Source organism: Gavia stellata, chromosome 1 (genome assembly GCF_030936135.1).
Source record: "Gavia stellata isolate bGavSte3 chromosome 1, bGavSte3.hap2, whole genome shotgun sequence".
In the NCBI taxonomy this organism is placed as follows: Eukaryota; Metazoa; Chordata; class Aves; order Gaviiformes; family Gaviidae; genus Gavia; species Gavia stellata.
This window is the reverse complement of record NC_082594.1, coordinates 122,841,126-122,862,569: the sequence shown is the minus strand read 5'-3', so window position 1 is coordinate 122,862,569 and position 21,444 is coordinate 122,841,126.

Genomic DNA, 21,444 nt, shown 5'->3' with positions numbered 1-21,444 from the left:
CCAGCCCACCCCCCCAGCCTACTTTCCCAGCCAGTATAATGACATGCATTCCAGCATAATTCTGCAAATCTGTTATGCAAGAACCATGTTCCCAAAAACAGCCTCTGGTTACAGTGGTGCTGAAAATATGTTGTTGTCTTTTTTATCAACAAAAACAAGGGAAAAAAACCCTTATTTGTAAAAATAAATGTCCAGGTTTTCATTTATACAGGAATGACTTCGCTGTGTGGTATGCTCTTCAATAAAATTATAGCTTAGGTCCACGAGTGTGTGCACGTTTTGAGGCCTTATATTCAGTCTTATCCTTTCTTCATTTTAAAAGTATTCAATATCGTTAACAACCAGGAATGTAAATTACACACATACATACTCATGTACATTGCCTACCTAATTTTACAACTCCTATTAAATGCTTTAATTACACACAATGGGTTATAAATAATAAGCCAGAAATGCATCTAAATAATTTTTACAGCAACACCAGAAGCTATGAAACTCCTTAGAACATGAAAGGTCCTCACTGACAAATAGCTTTCAAAATTTACAAATGAAAAGCCTTTGAGAATTCAGACCCTTAGGTAGGATTGTATTTTTTTTCCAATTTTTAATCCACTTTACACTACATTAACAGAATTTTAAAAGGCCTATGTTTTAAGGCCCTTGCTGTTATGCTAGTGTGCTCACATATTAAAAATACAGTAGAAAGCCATTTCTTTTACCTAATTATGAAGAGAATAATAATAACTCAGCACATAGTGTGCTCATAATAACTCAGCACTTCACCAAATGCACATATTTCCATTATTTGATTGTACATTACTTGTTTCTATCCTTTTGACCTTATTTCTTATAAATATGTTCTAAACTTTTTCAAGAGTATGGAAAGAATATTTAATACAAAGCGAAGTAATTATAGTCTGAAGGTTCTGAAATAAAACTGAAGTGTATCCCTGGGGCTATTTCCTGATAATTAGGTATGACACAAATAATCATGATTAATTATGTTTCTGGATAGTCATCTGCCTCCAATGAAATATTGTTATCCCTGATAATGCTTAACATAAAAAAACCTACAACTAAGTGTGTTTAAACAGAATCTTTTCTTAAACCTCATGTGCAACTCAGCCACACAGGCTATAAATGGCTTTGATGTTGCTCTGATATACTGTGCCACTGGAATACCAATCCTTCATTTCTGAGCACATTAAATAATATTGTCTGGCAACAAATCAAAATCCAGGAGACCACAATTACAGGAAATAATTTTATTTGATGAGTTTTGGTTAAATGGGTTTTGAACGTGATCTTGATTTTTCTTTAGTCCACTTTATTAAAGACGTGACAAATTGTTTACCTATTTGTTACATCCCTCTGATTACAGATGTACCAAGAAACAGTACAGGCAGGTATGTGGATCAGAGCTTGGACAACCGAAGATGATTTTAAAGAAACCTTGTTGATTTTTTTTGTGATGATTTTGTGAGTACCAACTGTGTACTGGATCAAGAACTGAACTTCCGTTCTTTGAAAAAATGCCAAGGCCTTTCCTGTTTATGTCCAGCACCTTCATGTAGTATTATTAATACACTAAGTGTGCCTTGAGGCTCATCTTAAACTGTACAAGACAGTGCCCTGCCAAAGGAGTTCAGAAATAAAAATGAAAAGTGAAAAGCGCAATCAGCAGCACTTTGCACATGAAAAACCAAGGCACACACGGTGCCTCAGAGCTTGACCTTCGGGACTGGACTTCCAGGTGAGTGCTGCCCCTACCAAGAGCAGCTTGGCCAGACTCGAGCATACCCAGCAGCACACCTGGGCTCACCCCTGGCAGAGCACCAGTGAAGCCAGCCCCCACCAACCTGCTCACAGGCATCCCTGGCTGTCCTCGAAACGGGAGCGTGGGCAGGAGGCAGACTGTGCCATGCTGCTCGGGGCAGATCCAGAGACCCCTTCTTTGGAGAAGAGAGGCCCCCACCAGAAAGATGATGAGTGTGTTTGCTGGGAAGAGCTGGTCACCGCCTGAGCTGGGCTTACCCTGGCTTCTCCAGGTGGGTTCTGCTCACAGAAACACGGGTAGACCTCAATAAACCCAGAAACTGAAGATTGTGTCAATTCTAGACATTGCTGGCCAGTCCTTCCTTCTTTTTGTTGGCTGTTTTACCTGCGGCTAAGTTACTGCCCTCTTTGGCAGGGACAACAGAGGCAGAGCCACCTTCAAGCTGTAAGCAGCACAGTTGCAATGAGCAAACGCGAAGACGACTGCTAATGCAGCAGGGTGATCCCTGGAGTTCCACAGCTTCAGCAGGCTTGCCACTGGATGCACAGATCCCTAAAGTGAATGCAGAGGAGGTGGGGGAGAAATGAGGGGCGCTCAGCTTTAAAGCAGCAGTCTTCACAAGCCACAAGGTGGAAGCAGGAAAGCCAGAGGGGACGGCAGCTGTCAAGATGAGAAATAAAATGACTAAACAGGATGCTCCGTTGCAAGAAAACAGCAGGAAAGAAGGGGGAATATTCTTAAAATACTGCCATGGACCTAAAGAGGGGAGAAAAGGACTAGCAGTAGGTAAAATAATAAAAAGCTAATAAAACCCCCACCTGCCAAGAGTGTCAATAAAAATGATAGGGGCACAGGCAAAGGACTTTTTCTTGGCAGCAAGAAGCACAGATGGTCAAATATATAAAACATGAGCCTATATGGGTTTTTCATCTGTGTTACATTTCCCATGAATGAGTGCACAGGAAAAATGTGTACCTGGATTATGTTAAGTGTGAGCAAACTATGGATTTGTATTCATGAATATTCTCACCATAAAGCCATGTTAAAGATTTTTAAATCCCATTCAGTTAGATCTGATAGAAGTATCATAGAGTAGCAATGCATTTGGTGAGGTTTATTCATGCAAGGTGGGAACAGAAATATGAAGAATTCCAAAGAGATTTATTTTAAACAAACTTGCGCCTGACACATCTTCATGTCAAGAGTTGGGTAAAATAATACCTCAGCTAAATTTGTAGCAAATCATGGAATTAGAAGGCATTACCAGTCACTCTGTCATTTTGCTAGAAGGCATTCCTGTATTTAACATACAAATTTGTACTATTGTCACTGATGTAATCCCTGCTTGTGCAAATATTCAATGAATATGGTACAAAGTTTCTGCCAACATCCAGTTGCCAAGCTGCAGCTGAACTCTGTCCACGTTCTCAGTGACTGAAAACATTCTATTTTTAATGCTGCTTGAAAAATAATTTACATGGCAGATATAACTGTATAATTGTACCTGACTTCTGTACCTTTAAAGCCTAGTTACATCGTTTGAAGCAGCACATTTCAAGGAGACAATATTCTGAGGATAATGAAATCCCAGCAGAATAAAGACTGTGGAAGGGACCATCTCTGCAGCCTCTAAAAGTCAGGAAGTATCAGGAAGTCTCTGCTGTCTTTGGGAAGTGCAGAAGGGCACAGACCCCCAGCCCCTGTGTCAACTGGTGAGCCTGGACTTGTGCCCTTACCGACTCTTTAGAAGCAGTCCAGCCAAAAGACTATCATGTATCTTTATACTGACGCTGAAGCAAGCTGTTTGCTCAGTTTTGCTCAGATTCATTCTCGAGAGGAATGAATTGTTTTGAGTCTGGGAAGACAATCAGGGGAAAGACAGCTCAGGACTGAAGCATGGAGTGAATCAAAGTGACACTGTAAATACGCAAATATGAACCCAAATCAAGCAAAAAAGAAATATCAAAACCTATCTCCATTCCAATCTTGATGGGATCATGAGAAGTAAATTATATGCTTTTTTCAGCCATGGGCCATATGCAGCTTTACAATATGTTTAAGCATTGTACATTAATTTTAAAAAGAGTTGTGCAAGCGGACCTATGATTTGATGTTGTCCCTTGAAGGCAGCCTGAGCCCTCTTTTCAGTGCAGAAGTTTCCCTGATATTTTTTTCCTTTGTTGTGGCTCTGTGCTAGTTGGCTTGGTCAGCATATACTTGCTTCCTTCTTCGTCACGTTGTTTTGTAATGAACTCCTATTTCAGCATGGGGCCGCTTCTCATTCTGCCTTATAACACAGGCATGTGGTAAGTGGCTCCAGGAAGGAGCCAAAACATATGTTGCCTTATGGCATGAATTAATTAGTCATATGCACACTCGAAACTTAATTGCTATTGTACACTCTGGCCTGTGTGACTTCCGTGAAAATGTCTGACTTCACACCTATCTCAATTAGAATCGCATGCAAAAGTGAGAAGTGCCTGTAGATTCTACAAGCGAGAGAAGCAAAATTTCACTACTCACATCATTAATTCCTAGCACAACACTTACTTTTTAAAAAAAAAATCTTCTGCACTGTGCTCAATGCATCTTCTAATGTAACCAAGCCTGGAAGCATAAAGCATCTGTGCTCTACTTAAAACTGCTGATATGACAAAGGAAAACCTCTTCCTCAGGACTACTCCTCCTCTCCTGTAGCATAACAAGTGCTAGTCAACCACAAGTGTTCCTAAGAATGGCTACTTTTAGTGCTTCTTACCAATAACAGGCAGAGGTTTTGCCCATTAAGGGTTTTATTTTCCATCTTACAATAGTGACAACCATTTGGAGTTTTGCCCATCCCTCTCTATGCTGAATTTTTAGGTATTTATAACATTTCTATGGTACTTACTGCCATATTACCAAAGCCCCTCACACTCATTAATCTCCTGTATAAATTGTTCCTTTGTTCATTTCTTAGATGACTTAGATAAAGACCACAGCCTCTTAAGCAGATCTAGCAGGAAAAAAGAAATTGAGAGTAAATTAGATATTCTTATTTTCTCATTACTTTTCCACTTTAAGTGTTCCTGAAATAGCCAGAATGATTAAAACAAACAAACAAACAAAAATGCCACAGGGCTAAATTTTACCCTTAAAATTTTATGGGTGACTCTGAATTTGGAGCTACTGGAGAGAATCCAGCGAAGGGCCATGAAGATGATGAAGGGGCTGGAGCACCTCGCCTATGAGAAAAGGCTGAGAGAGCTGGGACTCTTCAGCCTGGAGAAGAGAAGGCTCCAGGGGGATCTCATGAATGCGTACAAATACCTGCAGGGAGGGTGCAGAGGACAGAGCCAGGCTCTCCTCAGTGGTGCCCAGTGACAAGACCAGAGGCGATGGGCACAAACAAAAACACAGGAGGTTCCCTCTGAACATCAGGAAACACTTTTTTCCTGTGAGGGTGACCGAGCACTGGCACAGGGTGCCCAGAGAGGTGGTGGAGTCTCCCTCCTTGGGGGCAGATGGTCCTGGGCAGCCGGCTTTAGGTCGCCCTGCTTGAGCAGGGGGGTTGGAGCAGATGACCCCCAGAGGTCCCTTCCAACCTCAACCATTCTGTGATTCTGTGAACTCCATAGGACCCAGGTCTGAATATGTCTCCAAAGACAGAATGCAGACCATTTTATTTTAAAGCCAGGGTAAAACATTGCATGCCATTCAGGCCACTGCACAGGCTTGTTCTGAGAAGTGCATGGTTAAAGATAATGATTAGAGCAAAGGTCTGAGAGTTTGTAAGTCACTCAGTGTAATAACTTTATTAATAAACTAGTATTAAACCAAAACTTTGAGATGCACTGGCTTTGTGAATGGAAGCCTGGATAAATGGGCAGAATAACTAATGAATTCAAAATAACTAACTCAAAATATACCCACATGTAGGGATCTGATATGCAAGCAGGGTGGTTTACCAGGAAAGAGTTCTGGTCCTTGCCTTCCTCAGCTGTCCATCTTCTTCTCTCTGAGGTCCCAATCCTCCATGGCCACACAAACCTCAGCTGCTCTTGAAGCAGTTGCTGGGTGACCTCAGTTTCTAAGCCAGCATAGTAAACAGGCTCTCACTTTTCTTAATAGATCAGGATGTTATTTCTATAGTTCAGAAACTGGTAGGCAAGCAAATGAATGCCCTTGTAATGAGGGCAGAATGGCCAGCTGAAGTGAAAACTCTTTCATAACAACAATACTTATCTATGCCTGGGAACCTACAGAAGACTGAATTGTTTACAAGCAAAAGAATATGAACAGAGTAGCATGAATTATTTGCATTAAAACCTGATATCTCAAAGACAACCCCAAAGCAGGGGTTATAAACTTGCATTTAAATTCAGGGTTGTTCAGAGCTTGCTACAGAACACAAATATGTAGTGACTGTGGATCGAAGTAAGATTTTATGCTATTCCATACCATTGCACCACTGCACAACATGAAAATTGACAGTTCCCGGTGTTTTCTGAATTGCAAGCATAACTCAATGCCTGAGTAGCTTGAGCCAGACCTAATTCCCGACAATCTCGTATCTTGTCATTTACACCTGTGCAATGAGAGGAGCAAATGGAGCACTGAAGGGTGCTATTTTTTCCCCACTCCTTACAGAGATGTAAATGAGTTCAACAAAGTGAGGGGCAGTGAGGACAGTGGTGCAAACTCAGGAAAAATGAGTCAGGAATATAAACCCCTATATTTCTGCAGAAGGAAAATTATCAAAGAGAAGCAAATCAATAGGCAAGTGTATGAAAATGGCAGTGGGGAAAGAAGAGAAAGAGGAGGACTGCAATTTGAAAACAACCATAGCAAAAGCTCCTTATGAGTCTGAGGACCAAACAAAGACCAACAACCAGTGAGTGGACCAACCCACTCTCTCACTGACAACACACGTCACAGCTGTAGCTGCTGGGGTACAGCATCTGAAACGAATGCAGCCCATAGCATTTTTCCACAGAAAGTTCATAGCAACATTTCTGCTGCTTATGAAAAAGAAATTGGAAACATATTTTGTGAAAGACCATTGAGAGTGTTAATGTCTAAAGAAGATACATCCCAGACAAATACGTGTAGGAAACCTGAGTATCTAAAGTGATGGAAGAGAAAGAGACTTACCGATAACCTTAAGCGATACCGACTTCATATAAAAATCTTTCATCATCACATTGGCCACTCTGCCCCTTTAGTGAGCCAAGTAGTAAAATCAAAGATAAATTTTAGAAGGTGATGTGTCCTAAGAAAGTGAGCTGACGAGAATTGAAAAGGCTCTGGTTTCACTACATTGAAAAACTGCACTGTCTGGAATTTGATTTTACGTCTCTGGCACCAGTGGCCCAATGCATGAGATAATCAGGTTGGTGACTGATGCAAGCCTGGCAAAATCAGTGGTGATATGTCAGTTTACATCATACCGTATAGTATGAGGATTTGAACTGGCACAGACTGTTGGGGTTTTTTTTAAGTTAATTATAGATCAAGTTTGAAGACCCCTCTGTGCATGCTTTTGTTTTGATTTTTCAGCAGATCTTGAAGTCAATGGATCCACAGTGCCTGATAGCTGGGCCTCTGTGTACACTTTTATTGTTCTTATATTGAATGAACCATAATAAGGACACTGGGAGAGATCTGTTATTACACAAAGGAGAAATTCAGTAGCTAGTTTCAGCTGAAAGGGGGGTAACTTGCTATGTGTCTGGAAAAACCTCCCTCCCAAAAACCCAGACTACTCCCATGTGCCCACTAATTTCTGTGGAATAGTCAGTTCTCATACTTCTTTCTGAAATCAACCACTTAGCTTATTGCAGATTCACGGCTTAAACACCATCCATGCTGCAAGATGACAGCAGAACTCCTGTTGCCTTCAAAGGGCCAAAATTTCGTGAAGGAGAAATGCACTGCTCTTAAATTAATTGAAAGAATTTGCTTCATGTCAATGACTCTCTTGGTAGGACAATGCCTAGGGTCTGACTCTCCTGTGGGCACAGTCTACGCAGACTGCTCTCAGAGGATGCCAGCAAAGTGAAATGCACTCTGGGGGACCACCACCATCCTTCCAAATCTAGGAGTGTTGCTAAATTAGTATGTCCTCAAAGTGCTTGTGTTGCAACACTTTCCAAGGGGCTAAGGATCTGCTCAGCTTGTGAATGTCTCCTTGAGATGCTCATTATCCCAATCATGTTTTGAGGGCATTTCAGTACTAACATGAACATTAAAAATATACGCACATTCACAGAGCAAAAGATTATAGCTACTTATGACTTAAAACTACAATGACTTGGTGCAGAATGAAAAGAGCCTTCCTGAGTCCATTTGCCTTGGGAGCTAATTAAGAGTTCCCAGAAGAGTTAATACATAAGGAGGAACTGATACTGAGTTTAGGGTTAGGAAGATATAAGCCTGTCTTACACCCTTGCTGCATTTCCTTACTCAGGTATGCATATCAGCACCTGAGTGCTCGGAGGCTACAGGTGATGGATGCTTGATACAGGATTCCTTACTCCGCTGTGGAAGAGGTCACAAAGGTCAAAAGTCTGCTCTCTTTCACACTTATAACTCACTTTACAGAAATTTAGCTCCAAATACTGTGAGGGTAACAGAGGATCAGAAAACAACTGCCTGAAGTCCTGTTTTGGGCATTTTGCAATGTTTACTGTTTTAGTTCCTCAAACTTTCCAGTTTCATTAAAATAATACAACACTGCCTGCTGTTCAGGCAGAACTCTCTCTATATCTCTCTTTATTGTTCCCCTGTTGAATCAGTCTCACAATAATTATGTGCAGAGATGCAAAGTGAAATTACTGTCGCAAAGGTGCAAATTCAGCCCAGAATGAAAAGGGGCATCAATTTCAAAGTCTGTAACTAGGTATGCTTCAATATCAAATGCTCCGCAGGACGCCAAGAAATTCAATATTTATTGAGCACATTATGCTTTCTCATTACATAAATACAGTCCTGTGCTACAATACAAACATATTGTTTTTACAAAAGACTTCAGATGGTAGTATTTGAAATGTTGCATTAACATTCAGTTTAGCTTTAGTAGCCAGAACAAATGTATTAACTCATGAACCCTGAGGTCACAAGTTCTCCTAGAAAACACATTTACTGTAGCTGTATATATATATAATATCTGTAACAAAAAATAAAATAATTTAATATTGACATTTCAAGAATAGATAAATTGGCAAAATAAATGTTCCCAGATGATCTGCTAACCTCTGCTGATTGTGCCAATTACCCTTCGCAGAAGTAATTAAAATAATTTGCAACAATGGAGAATGACTATGAAATTCATCTGCATTGCATGGTCATTATTCAGTGGTAAAGCAGTTGCACTTGAAAACGATCTTCTGAACATGGCAAAAATGAGAATTTTCATTGTACGGAGCAATTTAGCTTTTCTGGTATGTTAAATTGATCAATTAATGTTACATTTAGCATTTTTACACTTACCCAGACTTGACAAGGAATTTATGGTAAGCTGACACATCATTCGCTTTTGGCAGATGTCAATTGCTGTCATCATTATTTTAAAACAGAAAAGAAATTATAACTGCAAGAAACAAAAAGGAAGAGTACATAATTTTCAATCCAAATCAAAATATATTCTTGGTTAGCTTTATGGCACTGTTGGCTGTTTTTCTCATATGTTGTTTACATTATTTACTCAGAAAATTTTTGTTGCTGTTGTGGCACTTTTCTGGAGGTAAAAAATGCAACAGAAGGAATATTTTCCTTTATGTTTCTGACTAAAGGATGCAATATTTTAATGTACATTTCCCTGACTCCCTGAACATCTGATGGCAAATACTAATAAAACATTCACACTGATTCTAGTAAGTCAGGCCATTATAGTCATAGTGCCAAGTTATACCAACTCAGTAAAGAACTTCAGTGATAACTGTGGGGACTTGCCATATCACTATGGGCAGACAAATTTCACTCTTCCCATGAACGGGAATATGAGCCAAGATATAAGCCAGCTCTGAATTAGAAGCCATTTAATTAAAGTTAGCATGGTGCTGAGCCCAAATTAGCAAGGTTTACCAAGAGGCAGCATACATTAACTTGAGCTCAGCATGGTGATAGGGCTATGTGCTTCCAGCCAAGTTTGCATACACAATAATCTCCTAAGGCACAATGCCTTCCAGATGTCCCAGTCAGCCAAAGAATGGGCAAGACTGAAGGAGTTAAAAGGAAGGTTCTACTATGTCTTTCCTTATATATCACCCTTATGCAAAAAACCAGGGAAATACAGCCCAGTGATTACATATAGTATTTAGTATTCCAGCCCTGTTGCATTTAGAAACACAATTTTAGTTTTATTGGACAACCTATGCAAATGGAGATCAAAGGAGCAGCAGACTCAACAACTTTCTTGTCCGTCCCAGTCTTTACTGGGGATACTGGCAATCCTGCTAATGGACTGAATTCACTGACCATCATGATCTACAGCCAGTTGAAAGCAATTTTATGTGAGGATCTCTTTACACCCAAAACCTCCCATAATAGCTCCAGGTACCAGCACTTCTAAGTTCATACAGTCCAAGCAGAGGAAAGGAAATGGGTTATGGGAAAATGAAGAAAACATCCTTTCTTTTCCCAGATGAAGTATGCAGAAACGATGGTGTTACACCGCTTTGATATGCAGGTCTGGATATTGCCATTAAAATACCATGTATGGCTGAAATACTTAGCATGTAGACAATCCTCATTATCTGTTAAGTGCTGTGTAAACATCAGAAACAGTCATGATATTCCCAATTTACAAAGCAGTAAATCAAGGCAACAAAAGGTTATTGCGACGCTAATACATCAGGGAACTATTTAGCTTTTAATTGCTCTTCTTGATCATTCTCTTTTGTTTTATTTCTTTTCATCTGCTTTGTAACTTGGTTAGGGAAGAACTATATCTAGATGCCACCTCTAAAGTCCTTTACATTTTATTCAAATCAGCAATCCACATTTGAAACTAGGTCCAAAATTTATAATAGGTGTTTTTCTAAGGGTCCAAACTATTTCTCAAATCTAGGTAGCTTCAAACATTGTTGAAACATAGTTGAATACTCCTTTTTCGATATGCTGTACTCTCCCCATGATGAAATGGAAGACAATACAAAAATACAATCTGAATGGGAAGGTAAGCCCGGAGACAAGAATGGTGTATGTAAAAGTGATCATTTACAACTTCTACTAAGGACCAAGGTGAAGCAGTCCAATAAAAATATTTTTATTGGGAACCATTTGTAGTTGCACTTTTTTTAAAAAAACAAGAAAATCAAAATTGTCCTTGGAAAGTTTATGTTAAAAAAATTAATCAAAAACCTAAACTTCCTCTAAAAATTGGATAGGCATTTTTTTACTATGATCGCTTACTATGTGTAAAGCTAAGTACATATAGATGTCTCTTGTAGCAACAGAAAGGAATTGATCAGGAGTCCCAGTAAAAGTTTTCATAAATCATAGAATCACAGAATTATTTGGGTTGGAAGGGACCTTAAATATAATCTAGTTCCAACCCCCCTGCCATGGGCAGGGACACCTTCCACTAGACCAGGTTGCTCAAAGCGCCATCCAACCTGGCCTTTATTAAAGAAAAAATAAATGGTTCAAAATAAAACTCATGCAGATGCTACTATACCTGTGAAACAATGAAGGGAAAGTTTGACAATTCATGGTTTGAAGTACCATATTCAAGTTACGTTTGCACAGAGGACGGACTAGCTTAGGGAGTGGAGTTCCACATCCTGCAGCATGGAAGTCAGTAAGAATGGTTTCACTGACTTCAAACGATGTAAGATTCAGCTCCTGGGGGACGGAATGGAGAAATGTCTGTTTTAAAAATGCTTCAGCTTCTAAGCATACAGATAAAGCTGCACATGGATGCATCCTTTGAGAAGTAATGCATGATCACCCAGTTAAAGACTGTAAAATATGTAGGACCAGAGTTATGATTACATGATGTACCTCAGCTTCTGAAATGTTTAACTTCTGGGTGAATAATAGTGAACCCGTAATGTTGTATAACATATGGTTCTGTATTTAATGTCATATTAAAGAATGTGTGTGTGCATAAACTGTATATATAGGGAGCATATATAGATGAATACCTACCTATATATATGGACACACACACACATAAAAATTTATATGCAACACAGTCACGTACAGTAATAAAAGGAATAGGTCAGGCTAGAGAAGTACTTCCAAAGCATTTAGCAGGAATGAGCATTTTATCTTCAAGTTTGCTGAAGTATTTTGTCATTCAAATTTCTAAAGTGAAATGCAAAGTATGCATTGGACTTGGAGCTTTAAAAATAAACTTCCTCACAGAGAATTTCAGCTGTGGAATCAAATGCTTGCTATTTGAATTTCCAAAGTAAAAAAAAAAAAAAAAAAGCAAGGAAGGATTGCACAAAGCAAGGATTGCACACAGAAATTAGTTGCATCAAAGGAGACTTAAAGGTTTTCGTAACAATGACACAAAGGATGCAATTTTCCTGTTGCAAAGACAACAGAAAGGCATTAAATTAGCAGCAAATTCAAAATAGCAGCTTCTTAGGAATGTAGAGTACAACTGAGTATCCAAGACTACAATACATTGGGACTTCTACCTGAGCAAGGTCAAGTCTTCAACCTTAACTCAGGTTGTGTGAGGAGATGTGAATTCCACTGAATTCCACTATTTAGTATTGCAAATGTTATTTTTTTCTACAGGACCAGTGATGCACATTAAAAAAAAAACAGGGTTGCTAATTATCAGTGGTAATAATTATACATTTAACAAGTTACCATTATACTTCAAAAAGTTCACACTAATGCGTGAATAATTATTGGTCTAATTAAGCACCCGATATTGCATCTACACACAAAAAATGAAACATTAGTTAAGACTGTGACAGTGTTTTTTATGTTAGATAAAAGGAAGAGGTAATTTGGATAACAAATGCCCAGACTGAATTTATTGCACACAGCTCACAAAAAGCGGGTAATTTCTATCCTTCAAAACATTTTAGGAGCATATTTCCCCCCGCCCCTCTCTCTTTTCAGTGTAGTTTTCAGCTGCACATCCTTTTTTTTTCCAGAGGTGGAATCAAAGAAGAAACATCATGAACTCCAGAAGCCTGAGGGGTTTGGGTTTGGGGTGGGGTTTTTTTTGGGGGGGTGGGTAGGGGGGGTCTTGTACAATCCCCCTACACTGAGAATCCATCAGCTTTTGCATGTTAGAGCACAGGGTGCCTTGTGGTGTTTCAAGCTGTAGGAGCTGACAAAATCATACAGTAAACAAGAATGTCTCTCACATAGACACAGAGATACAGGATTGTAAACATTCAGTGGAAATCAGTTTAGGATGCAGCACTTCACAAAGAATGGCTATTGTTATAATGGCTTTCATCAGGTTGCTGCTTCTGTATTAATTTTCCTCCTACCATTGCAGAAGGCATATAAAGCCAGGTCCTGTGATAATAGCCATTTATCCACATTGTTATTGATAAATGAAGGAGGGTAAATTGCAGGAAGGAAGACAAAGCCTCCCTACTATCCCGCAAATGCCATGATTTCACAGTTTTCCATTTTTATTAACATCTGAATGAATTTCCTGGGCCAAGATTACTCCATTTGATCAAACACAGCACTGAGTCATGCTTGCTTGAAGGTCCCCCTGTCACTGGTCAATGACAGAAAATTACACAAGCCTAAGGAGCAGCCTATTTCTGTGACATTTTCCCAACTGAGCTTTCTCTCTTTCTCCCCACTCATGTCAGAGTTCCCTCCACAGTAGACAAGCTGCATAGTAGTAGGTTCTCCCATAGAGCCATGGAGGCTATGGAAAATACACTGTCTCTTTCGCTGCAGCTTTTCAGGAATGCCTAAAGCTTTAGGAGAATTTATTTGAACAGAAATGCAAAATAGTATATAAACCCAGGCCTGAGGCTGCCAAACCCTAGCCAGGCTGCATGGCTTTGTATCAGTCTGTGCATCTCCTATCTGTCTCTGTGTGCAAGACCTTGAGAGAAACATGAGGATTTGCAACATTCCAGTGTGAAACTACTTTAAATGTGCCACTACTGTTTAACTGCTTACACTCTGGTCCAAAAAACATCATCTATGCCATAGCCCTGCATCCCCGAATCTCCTGTTGTTCACCTCATACCCAGCACCAAGGCTTCAGTATGTGCATATTCAGAAGCCTGTTTCAAAGCCTCTTTGAAAAGCGGACTGGAAGCCATATAAAGTTCCCAGGACCAGTACTGAGACCACATGCAGCCGCCAGTATATTTATTGTACAAATCCCTAAACACACACATGATCCTCATACCCTGGGACCAGTGTCTAGTAGGAATCTTTTCTCACCTGTTTCTAAAATGAAAGGGCGTTGGAAAGACTGAGAGCCATACTCTTCCTTGCACTCATGGCAACTCTGTTATGTGCTGGATAACTGAAATAACATCCTTAACAGCTGAAGTTGAATCTTTCCATACTTGTATACACAGATTCTATCAATAAAAGAAGCAGAAATTTTAAACTGACTTGCTCTTCCTACACCCTCCTTCCATCTCCTGATTATTCAGTACCTTTCATGGGCTCCAAGGATGCTCTTGAAATTGCTCCCTTAACTCTGCATGCAGAGCTTGTTGGTGGCAGCAATTAGGAGTGCCTGGAGACAGTCTCCTGAAATGCAGAGAACCTGGAGAGAAAAAAGACCCTCTATACTATAGGACCTAGAAAGGGGGGAAAATGACAGATACTTCTCCTGCTGGTATATACTTCAAAACCTTTTTCCAATCCCTGTGCAAAATCTAAGGCCAGGTAGGGCACAGACTGCATCCCCCGTATTTCTTTCACCTGAACACTGCCCCATCTGTGTTAGAGGTAGATTAGAGCACTGTGTAATGACAAATGAATGACCCCATTTTAGCAAATGCTCTAAATAAGGGTCCGATACACCTCCTCGGGTATCAGTGGGCGTTGCATCAGCTCGTATTTCCTTCATGCTGATCAGTTTGGATGCACCTTTTCTATTCACATCAGTACAACTTGACCATAGCTTTCAAGTTGAGCATCAGCTTAAATGCTTTGCATAGGGACAGACTTTATTAAACACACAGTTTAAATTTAAGCACAAATTCCTAAATGCTTTTTGGAACCTTGGAAAGCATGTTACTCAACCCACTATGTTTTCTTGTGCCTACATTTTTATCATGTATTCCTCTGTCTTTTGAACACATCGTGTCATGTGTCCATATTTTTAAGCTGGGCTAGGGATAACAACAGAAAAATGGGCTAATTGCAATTACATGTTTATGGCATTCAAAATATAATAACAGAATACACTGTTTTTTCAAGTAAAAGCTTCAGATGTCTATGCCAGAAATTATCCATCTGTAGAAGCCACTCCTGGTTAAGGAACTTTTCACTAGTCTTTCAAAGTTAAACAGATTACTGGAAGAAATACCCTCTCTGAATTGCAGAATGAGTCAGCAATACCAACAGGTTTTTTTGGAACTGGGCTTTACAGAGGTTGCTTTTGCTTAAGCCATTAGCAACTATTAAATTAATTCTCTTCATTGCACATTGTATACAGCTGATGGAAAATGTGGGGAAAAGGCAGTCCTGAAGGCATTAACCCCTTCACTCCTCAGGATGCTTTTTATACTTGAAAGGAATTTGATGATTTCAGCTTTCTTTTCCTTCTTAACTTTGCCTCCATTAGGATTGCTTGCATGAATAAGGGGCTGCAGAAACTGGCCCTTATATTGTAATGTAATCACAGATTGATTCAGCTCTGCAATCAGCCACTCATCTGCGATGATCATTTCAGAGTCCTGCCAAGAGTTTCTCGAAGGCTCTGTGCTAGCACTATACTGATCACATAAACCACTAAAAAAGTTCCTTATATATTACTTTGTACTAATTCATATATCTTGTTCTGAGGGGAAGGAGGAAGGAAGGAATCTTAAGGAATTGTAAAGAATGTTGCTTCTGAACATTAATAAAATATCCATGTGTACCATCCCCAACAAAAACAAACACCAAAAATCTGCTGTTTAGTTTAAAAAAAAAAGATGAAGACTGAAAAAAACAAGATTTAAAGGAGGGAAATGGTCTGCAGTTTGGAATGTGCATTTTGAGAGAAAAGGGATATCCAAAGATCAGCATGTCTGAGCACAGCCCATTTACCAATGTCTAAACAGCTAATAATTGAATGTAAAAGGGTCTACTGAATCTAATAAAAATGTATTATTATATTATTTACTACAGCATAAACTTTAAAACATTAACATGAAGAAGGTAAACAGAAAACTGAATATTTACTGTGTCAAAGACTATCCTTACTTTCCAAAGCTTGAGTCAAATATTGCTACTAATAATACTGACAAGTCACAAGTGGTGTTCCCCAGGGCTCTATTTTGGGGCCGGTCTTGTTTAGTATCTTTATCAATGATCTGGACGAGGGGATCAAGTCCTCCCTCAGCAAGTTTGCAGACGACACCAAGTTGGGCGGGAGTGTTGATCTGCTGGAGGGTAGGAAGGCTCTGCAGAGGGATCTGGACAGGCTGGATCGATGGGCCGAGGCCAATTGTATGCGGTTCAACAAGGCCAAGTGCCGGGTCCTGCACTTGGGCCACAACAACCCCATGTAACGCTACAGGCTTGGGGATGAGTGGCTGGAAAGCTGCCCCGCAGAAAAGGACCTGGGGGTGTTGGTCGACAGCCGGCTGAATATGAGCCAGCAGTGTGCCCAGGTGGCCAAGAAGGCCAACAGCATCCTGGCCTGTATCAGAAATGGTGTGGCAGCAGGAGTAGGGAGGTGATCGTGCCCCTGTACTCGGCACTGGTGAGGCCGCACCTCAAATGCTGTGTTCAGGTTTGGGCCCCTCAGTACGAGAAGGACACTGAGGTGCTGGAGCGTGTCCAGAGAAGGGCGACAAAGCTGGTGAGGGGTCTGGAGCACAAGTCTTATGAGGAGCGGCTGAGGGAGCTGGGGTTGTTCAGTCTGGAGAAGAGGAGGCTGAGGGGAGACTTCATCGCTCTCTACCATTACCTGAAAGGAGGTTGCAGAGAGGTGGGTGTTGGTCTCTTCTCCCAAGTGACAAGTGATAGGACAAGAGGAAATGGCCACAAGTTGTGCCAGGGGAGGTTCAGGCTGGATATTAGGAAAAATTTCTTCACTGAAAGGGTTGTCAGACATTGGAACTGTCTGCCCAGGGAGGTGGTTGAGTCACCATCCCTGAAGGTATTTAAAAGACTGTGGATGAGGCACTTAGGGACTTGGTTTAGTGGTAGACTTAGCAGTGTTATGTTAACGGATGCACTTGATGATCTTAAAGGTCTTTTCCAGCTTAAACGATTCTATGATTCTATGACAAGAATATTTCCCCTGGCGTGAGTGGAATTACTCTGAGTTAAAGAGAGTATACAGAAGTGTTGAATTTGGCCGTTTGTCCCTTGTTTTGTGATATCCATCTCCGATGACTCCCTCATGCTTTGGACACCTGAAAAGAGCCATAGAATCTGGTATTAGCTGATGGCGAGGACTCTCAGTTCTGTGTATAGGTTGCCACTAAATCTTTTTATTTCTGGTATACCTACCGCCCTGGAAGTGCCACTGCTATGTTCTTGTTCAATGGCTTGTATCTTGTACTTTAAACAAATGTTGCCCTCACTCTCCATAACCTAAAATGATAAATACATCACCTGGAGCCTGTACCCACCAGTTCCTGCCTAGCACTTCTCTCTTAAAAGGTGTCATAACACTTCAGAAATGGAAAATAAACATCCATAAGGAATTCTGAAGAGGGAAGGACATGTGCAAGTGCAACCATGCAGTGAATCTTCAACCACAAAATGTCAATGTCCTCTTAAAATTCAGATCAATCCTACAATGAGGCACTAACTAAACAACTAAATATGAACCACACAAAGCCACCAGTAGTAGAAACTCCTTGTATCTGCTCAATTGTTAACAGTTTTTCTCCAAATTGGAGTAGTTTTCCATGGTGCTACTTAGAACTTTTGCTAGCACGCTTTCCAGATGCCTACAATGTAGCATCAGTGGAAGTGCCAAAGGCTGCATCCACACTGCTAAAGGTACCCACCTCAGACAGTGGTCCATGGATCCCCGGACAAGTAATGCAGACTGGCCCATGTCCCCTCTGCAGATGGCTTTCCTCTCTAGAGCAGACTGACTGCACATCTGCTTCAAAGCACTCTGCCTGGAAGTGTTCAGAAAGAGAATGTCATCTACAGCAATTTTGTCTAGGTCTCAAATGCAGGACAGGCGTACTCTGAACGTACCTTGCACTCCTCATTCTACATTCTTCACGTGAGAGGATCCTTTGCAGGACATTCTGGTTCTCCCCCAACTCAGATATCCAGATGTTTTTACCCTGGAAGATAGAGTGTGGTCGAGGGGTGGTGCAGCCCCAGGCATTGTCCTGCATTACGCTCCCTGTGCAGTCAGGCTACGCCACCCCAGAACTCCTCTGTCTGAAGCACAGGCAAGGCAGTGGGGCTGCAACACTGATAACTGACCTTCCTATGTCAATGTCCATGGCCCAGGCACTTTCACACCTGACACCTCTCTTTCCTAGGGAATGTCTTCTCTACCACATATGAGTATAATTTGTTCCTTTCATGGTGGAGAAGATGACTTGCTGCAGCTGTGTGCTGATTTGCTACTCAACCCATGTTATTAACTTCACTGAAAGACAGATGTCTTGTTAGTGTAAACTAGGGAGGTGGCAATATAATTTTCGTAGACTATGCTATGATTTCCTGGCTGTCTTAGGAACAGTTTTTGGGCCAAAGAATCTAGACTGGGATTCATCCTGAAAGTCCAGAAATTCCCTGCATGTCAGGTTGGGTCTTCTGTGCCTAGAAAAGGCCACAAAAATCCTTTAGAAGACTTTTATAATTGCGTTCACTCCTTATGCAGCTTACTACACCAGCTGGATGCTGAATTTTGTACCAGTGGTCGGCAGTGTACCTCCTGAAGTGAAAATATCTGTTTTACAGCCAGGGGCACAATATGATCTATAATCATTAAAGGCCAGAAGAGGACTCAACTCCACTTTGTGAGCAGTATCACTGACTATTCATATGAATTACTGCTTCTCAGTAAGGGAGGTAAAACACTTACAATTCCTTTTCAGATCCAAAGCAAATAGCAAGCTCTCATATGCATCAAAAGTTCCAACCATGTTCTCATTAAGAATAATTCAACCTGGTTTTCCTCAAAATGGGAAATAGAAATAATTCTCAAACTCTAGAAATCTTTTCAAATTAACTCATTTTATTGCTGTAAGGCCAGACTTTGAAAATTTAGGCTGCATTTTACTGCCCAAGTCTTTCTGCTGATCCTAAGGGACTGCTTTTAGCATATGTTATCATCTGGTGTGAGTAAATCAATATTCAGTTGGCCATAAATTGTAGTAATAGATCAGGTTTTACAGTGATAGTTCAGAGGTGAACTGCATAGGGAATTTCATCCAGTTTTGAAAACTGAAGCAAGATATAAAGGTATTAAAATCAAAGGCTCCTTCTCATTACCCTAAAAAAGGTCTGAAATTTGGAAAACTTTCAATAATTTCTCATTATTTCTGTAGATTGCTCATAATTGGATCCAAGAATGACGAGGAAAAAAATCAAGCCAGTACTTAACTTGAAGTATTAACTACACATTGTTCTCCTGTAAGCACTCAACAGATCTCTTCTTGTTAAAATTACAGCAAATTGGAACACTAGTTCCCTTCTGAATCAACATTCATTTCTCTCCTCTTCCCTTCCGAAGACTGTTACATTTTGAAGTCACAAATGATTATTTATTTATTCCCCTATAAAATGCATGCATGGTCCCAGAAGCCAAAATATAACATTCTGTAGTACTCACAAATGCAGTACTCATTATTACAAATTATTAGATCACTTAATCTTCTTTACCAGTTCCTTCTTTGAAAAAAAAAATTCACAGTCCCCCAATACAAGCCTAAAATACAAAACAATAAAAATAATAGCAATAATAATTATATGTTTGCTTGGTCTTTTATGGCACAGAAAACAAATGCCTGCTGACTTGTATTGTAGTGATATACACATTGCTAGTTGACACATGGCTGAGTCAGTCAGTTCCTTACCCTGAGGATGGTCAGTTCGGGTAGAAAATATTCACTTGTTTTTTGGGATCTGGAAACAACTACAAGAATCAGAAGATGAAGCCACATTGTTTCTGCTTTGAGTTCTTCCCTTTAAATGAAACAAAAGTCTCTCAGACCTTTGACTCTAAAGGGCTCCATACTGAGAGTGGGATCATTTGGTTGGACTTGTTTCCTTTGCGCAACTGACCATGTGTTGCCTGGAATGGTGAAACAATGCAGCATCAGCCTCCAGGCCGACACCAAATCCCACTCAGGATGCTCACCTTGCCCTGGCTTTGTAGCTGGCTTTATCCTGTTTCTCAAATGCAGCTTGTGCTCCAAAGAACTCTTCATTCACCTGACCTTTCTCATCAGTCCTTTCTTGTGTGTCAAGGGCTGTTTTCCTTCCATTGCAGTCAATGAGAGCAAGCATCTGATTACAAAGGGAATTTCTGAGCAAGAATAAACAAAAGCAACGGCATGCTCTGCATTCTCAATCACCCAAATCATGATATAAGTGTCCTGGTTTCGGCTGGGATAGAGTGAATTTTCTTCCTAGTAGCTAGTATAGTACTGTGTTTTGGATTTAGGATGAGAATAACGTTGATAACACACTGATGTTTTAGTCGTTGCTGAGCAGTCCTTACACTAAGTCAAGGACTTTTCAGCTTCTTATACTGACCTGCCAGCGAGGAGGCTGGAGGTGCACAAGCAGGTGGGAGGGGACACAGCCAGGACAATTGGCCAAAGGGATATTCCATACCAATTGACATCATGCTGAAAAAAAAAAAGCAAACTGGGGGAAGTTGGTGGGGGGGTGTGTGGCTGCTGCTCGGGCACTGGCTGGTCATCGATTAGCAGGTGTTGAGCAATTGCATTGTGCATCACTTGTTTTGAATATTCTTTTATCATTATTATTATTAATATCTTCTTCCTTTTCTGACCTATTAAATTGTTTTTATATCAACCCACGAGTTCTACCTTTTTTCCGATTCTCTCCCTCATCCTACTGCGGGAGGAGTGAGTGAGCGGCTGTGTGGTGCTTAGTTGCTGGCTGGGGTTAAACCACAACAACAAGTAACAGAATAAAATACAAATTCTTCTCATTGTCCTGGAAAGAGATTATGATCAGAGGTGATGTAAAAAGAATGTGGGCTGTGCATGTCCTCAGAAATTCTTACAATGGTGATGAAATCAAATTAATCTCCTAAGACCTCCTGGAGTGAAATCACTTTATTTACTTAGGCTACCAGTCAACTGGAGCTGAATCAGGTGAGCTCTGAAGACTTCATATTTCAGCTCTGTACACTGACTGAAAGTAACAAATTCCTGGTAGATGTAGATCATAGAAATCATAGAATATATTGAGTTGGAAGGGACCCATAAGTATCATTGAGTCCAACTCCCTGCTCCTTGCAGAACTACCTACAACTAAGCTATACAACTGAGACCGTCGTCCAAACGCTCCTTGCACTCTGACAGGCTTGATGCCATGACCACTTCCCTGGGGAG